Source organism: Fragaria vesca, linkage group LG7 (genome assembly GCF_000184155.1).
Source record: "Fragaria vesca subsp. vesca linkage group LG7, FraVesHawaii_1.0, whole genome shotgun sequence".
Lineage (NCBI taxonomy): Eukaryota > Viridiplantae > Streptophyta > Magnoliopsida > Rosales > Rosaceae > Fragaria > Fragaria vesca.
In genome coordinates this window covers 9,241,622-9,247,400 of record NC_020497.1, presented here as the reverse complement: position 1 = coordinate 9,247,400, position 5,779 = coordinate 9,241,622, and the positions used below count along the sequence as shown (strand labels likewise).

General features: G+C 39.5%; 1 pseudogene across 1 annotated transcript in view; it reads right to left on the bottom strand.

Moving 5' to 3' along the window:
* Positions 1-2,879: 2,879 nt before the first annotated feature.
* LOC101313642 overlaps positions 2,880-5,779 on the bottom strand; it is a 7,624-nt pseudogene continuing 4,724 nt past the window's right edge. The window contains exon 3 of the transcript XR_185211.1: positions 2,880-3,180. The product of XR_185211.1 is annotated as an uncharacterized LOC101313642 (transcript). The remainder of the gene's footprint in view (positions 3,181-5,779) is intronic.

Sequence of the window (5,779 nt, the reverse complement as noted above, 5' to 3'; positions counted from 1 at the left end):
ACGCCGCACGAAGCAAGCTGGGGTAATAACCGGAACCTCGCACGAAACTGTTTTGGGTATCACACGGGACCCGCACAAAGCAAGCTGGGGTAATAACCGAGACGCCGCACGAAACGGGGTTAAGGTAATTACCGGGACCCGCACGAAACGGGTTAGGGTAATAACCGGAATAACGCACAAAGCGGGTTGGGGTAATAACCTGGACGCCGCACTATACGGTTTGGGTGATAACCGGGACGCCGCACGAAGCGGGTTGGGTGATAACCTGGACGCCGCACGAAACGGGTTGGGTGATAACCAGGACCCCGCACGAAACGGGGTTGGGGTAATAACCGAGACACCGCATGAAGCAGTAAGGGGTAATAAGAGGAACACCGCACGAAACAGTAAGGGGTAATAACCGGGACGCCGCACGAAGCGGGTTAAGGTAATAACAAAGACGCCGCACGAAACGGGTTAGGGTAATAACCGGGACGCCGCACGAAGCAAGCTGGGGTAATAACCGGGACCCGCACGAAGCGGGTTGGGGTAATATCCGGGACCCCACACGAAACGGGTTGGGATAACACACGGGACCCGCACAAAGCGGGTTGGGGTAACACACGGGACCTGCACGAAACAGGTTGGGGTAATAACCAAGACCCCGCACGAAGCGGGTTAGGGTAATAACCGGGACCTGCACGAAGCGGGTTGAGGTAATAACCGGGATCCCGCACGAAGCGGGTTGAGGTAATAATCGAGACCTGCACGAAACGGGATTGGGTAATAACCGTGACCCCGCACGAAGCGGGTTGGGGTATTAACCAAGACGCCGCATTAAGCGGAAAGCGGTTCTTTAAGAGTTATGAAAAGAATAATTATCTAGTGTTTTTATGTGTCTTGAATGGGTCTTTGTCTATTTAAGTATTCAAGTCTTATTATTAATAAGTTTACAAGTCTTATGGTATTCTAAGAGTCCTATAAAGGGCTTTCTAATCTAGTAACACAAAAGCCAATTAGGATTCTAATGGTAATGTTCGGTTTCATAATTTAGAAAGAAAAGAAATATCTATAAGTGTTCAGTTAATATTTTGTCCTTTAATCGTCAATTGTATCAAAATTAGTTCAAGTGATTTGTCAGTCAATTAGTATTGCAAAGTTTCCAAAGATTACTTATGCATTCATTTAACATTATTAGTTTGACTGTCATCAACAAAAAATCAAAATTTAAAAAACAGTTGCAAATATACAAACCTGTAGTGCATTTTTGATCTTGAGACGTACCATTGTATGAGTCACTACTCTGCTTGCATTAACTTTTTAATCCCCAGATTAGCCTAACCGGGTTTCCAGTAGGATAGCAGACCCAATTCCCTGATCAACTTCTTCAATTCCTGAAGAAAAGTATTCAAATAAGCAAACACAAAAATCACAGAAGATTTTAACTTGCTTTACCTGAATAAAAAATCACACTAAAATCTAACACAAATACTAAATCCTTCCAATCTCCTCTTTCTCTGTCAATCAGAAAACCTAGACACAACAAATAAAACTTCTGTTTTTATAATTGGGCAATCGAATGTTCAGTAAGTACATTACTAACCATTTTTGGATGCAAAAATATATGATAAGTAATAATACTTGTAATATTATCATGTATTATATATATACACACACATATGTACTTTTTCATTGTATGAGATGGTAGTTAAATCCTTGTATAAGAACATTCATTCTCAGTTTTATTAGCAACTGACCATCCTACTGTTTCATTTTGATCTGCATTATTCATTTACATGATTCACTAACATAAAATTCACAGCCTTTTAACATTAAAGGATATTAATACAAAACTATAGTGAGGGCAGTCTCAATTATGAGCATAGACATAAGAGTTGAGATAACCATGGCCTTTAACCACAAACATGTTATAACCAAAAGAGATGATGTATCACAAAATGAAGCCGTCTCCACATGGTGGTTTACAGAAAAGAATGAAATTCATAAATAGAGAACAAAGGTAGCTGCTTTATCTCAACAGTAACCCAGAAGACATCAGTGCCTTCTTTAAGTTTGATCATAGAATGATAACATGATTTTTATTCTTAATTCTTTAAGATTACTTTGGATTTCTTAAGAAGATATGCATAGCACATACATCAATGCTTTCTCTTTCTACAGACACCAAATTACTTGATTTTATTATTGAAATTACGAAGATTGTAGTGTCAGTAACTTAAATTTATTTCATATCACTTCTTTATCTCTTTCCTAAATATTATTTCCAAAACACAGTTAAAGTAAATCAGCAAATGCTAAAACTGGAAAAAGAAAAAAGAAATTAGAAAAAAAAAAAAAAAAACATGGCGAGTTTGAAATTTCAGAATCATGACAATTCTATTTAAAGGAAATTAAACATGAAAAAAATGAGACTAACCCCACATATAACGAAGTGCAGATCTATTTCATAGCACAGATGAAATATGACTCATCTCCCAGACTCGCAACACTCTAGAAAGATAAGATAAGATCACTAACCCAGACCTGGTTTATAAGCAGGTTAGTGGTTTGGTCATCAAATCTCTCCATCTTGACCAATTCCTCCAAATCAGTGCTCTGTTTTAAAGAGAGAGGGAATGTTACTGCTATTCAAAATGCAATGCTTAAATTAGCTCAGAATATGTTTTAGAAGTCTATACTGACTTTCCCAATGCCCATTCAGAATTAGACCCCTACATGTGAACCAAATCCATTAAGTCCACAAGTCCCTTCTAGAATGGACTAAGCTAATGCAATGCACTGTGCGTATCTTGTTGAGGTTTTCAAGGAGCATACCTTCATCCAAGCAGAGCACAAACTTTTCAAGCTCTGTTAAATCTCTTCGAAATCATTGTCGTTGTCATCATTGTCATAGATTGCCAAACCGATGGAGCTTCCTCACCATTCTATCATAGATGGATGAAGCTTCCGATGAAACCAAGGATTGGGGGGAATGGATATTGTGGGTGTCCTTTGAATTGATCCATCTCAAGCCCACCTTGGTTCTCCATGCCTGCACTCCTGCCAATGAAAACATGTACTGGCTCTGGAAGCCAATTGTACTTGAAGCTCAAATTCATGCATGCAGGGTACAGGCATGGCCCCTGCCCCTCACCGGGGCCGGGCTAACCCAAAACTTGCATCAGGCTGCTGTTGATGAGACTGTAAGAAAACAAGTCAAATCTACTTAAGAAGGCACATATATAATACAAGCATATATTCTCCAACATACTTTTATATTTAGGAAGAAAAAAAAAAACTCATACAACTATTTGTGATTCTGCCTTATAAAATCAACTTTTCACATTATCAGAGTAAACAAAATTAAACAGAAATTAGATTATTCGACACATCACGTTTAGGCTTCTCATTTAATGGAAGTAGTCAAGTTAATCTCTTCAAGACATCATAATGGCAACTTCTAATGGAGGTACGACAGATGATTGAGATAATTAAATGACAAAAGTAAATAAGAAAATGTACAAGAACAGTACACTTTTGATGACACATGCCAGACCTGTATAATGAAAATCAGCATATAAACATACAATCTGATGCGGCAGGCAAGTTCAAACTACACCAAGTAAGTTCAGTTAATTACGACCCTCATCTAATAGAGATTTCCTAAATTCTGTAATAAAAGCAATCCCAAATGCATCAATAGTTATCTTTACTTTTGATATCAGCTTTATTCTTTCAGGATTTCCAAGTGAATTATATCAAAGCATTCCAATAATCCATGATCGACAACTCGGTGAAAAAACTACATCGTAAGCTTTGAACAGAAGAAATAGTGACAAATGTTCTGGAGATTTTTAGCTATGTGAGATTGAAAAACAACTCTCCTGTGATACCAAATGTTGGCAGGGGGCCAAAAATTTTCAATTGTACTACACCACGACCATAAAAAGAATCTCAAAACGACCCATCTATGGCAGATGGGATGAGTTCTGTGCAGAGTAAAAAAAGAGGAGGGTTTAGTGTTGAATTAAACAAAATATCTTGTAGTTTAAACAGAAAAGTATTAAAGAAACTAAAAATTTTTGTAGCATACAGAAAAAAGAAGAAAAAAAAATTTCCTCTAGCTAAGACACTATGGAGAGTCAGAGATCAGTAAAATTGATCGAGAACCTGATGATGAGGTTCTGTTGTGTGACTTTCCGTACAACATTGATCAGAGTTAATGAATGCAGGGTGTATTCCAATTAACTCTACTATGCTATATAAAGATTTACACTATACATCCAAGTCATCACCATTATAATCAAGGCTATCTCCAAGAGGAATGAGTCATTGAGGGCCTTCTGTCCACTTCCCCCAAACAACAGTACAGGCATATACTAGCAAATTGAAAATTCCGCAAAACTGAAAGTGCTTAAACAAAAGACAAGCAAGGGTGCTTAAACAAAAAATATGTTGGGTTCGGTCACCAATTCTCTCTCTTTGAGAGCGTTCTCTCTCCATTGAGAGTGTCATACCCGTTTTGTGGTATTTGATCCATAATCCCCATCCACCAGATCTACTTCTCAAATCTCGAGACCTGCATCATCAGATTTTGGTTTAGTCTTTGATGCACACCTTTCACAAACAGAACGCTTCCTCAAAAGACTAGCTTTTCTTTATTTAGTGTTATCCCCTGTGTGTCAATCTCCCTACCCACCCTCCCTCGATTGCTTTCCAATCACTACTCATTGTTCAGCTGGTTTCCTTAACTGGACACACCATAGATTGATGGTATAGAGGAACTGAGTCTTGCCACTTGTGTGTGGCTAAGTCTGTGGGTGTGTTTCTCTTTCACTATTCACAATTCTTACTCGTTACACAAGCTCCAGGCACCATTATTGCTAAGCTCTCTCTACTCTTAACCTCTTCACACCTAACAATCATTCAGTAGTTACTCACTGTCCTAGTTTCAGAGCTCATGGAAACTCATTTATTCAACCCAGGCTTGGTGAACTCATCCATCATCAACCCCACTGAACAAAGAGCTGACTCATACCTAACACCAACTACCCAAGCTTCCCTATCTACTCATCCCCCAAACACTACCCCAAGTAGCTCTATGGACAACCTCTCGGATGACACCGACCAGTTGGTTTTGCAGCTAGTCAGGAGTCTCAACCTCAACCAAGCGAGAAAGCCAGTCAAGTTGATTGGGGTCCTATTCGCAGATAAACCACCTCGAGCAATTGGTTTGAAAAAAGCCATCCAGAGCTCTTGGAAGCGATTCGGAGTAGTGGGCGTTGAAGTAGCTGAAGATAATCTTGTGGCAATATCAGTGGACAACCCAGGAGTAGCTCAGAGCATTCTTGAAGAAAGCCCTTGGTCCATCATGGGTATTCTCTGAAGATTGAAGAGTGGCAATCAAATATGGCAATTGAGGAAGTCAATAAAACACATCTGCCTCTATGGGTACAAGCAAAGGGTATTACTTTAGAGGAACTCACCCCAGAAAGTGCTGAGCTCATTGGAAATGAAGTGGGGAAAATTCTGGAAGCTGAAAACCCACTTACACATGAGTGTTTCAGGGGATTTCTTAGAGTAAAGGTGGAAATCGAGGCAAGTATGCCATTGAAGGATGGATTCTGGATGCCGCGAGAGGATGGAGACCAATCATGGGTGGAATTGAAATACGAGAGGTTGTCTGATTTTTGTTTTGGATGTGCAAGGCTCGGCCATACCGTGAATGCATGCATGTTCGGGGAAAGGGATGGAATTTGGCACCATAATCAGGAAATTTGATTCAAGATTGAGAGCAAGG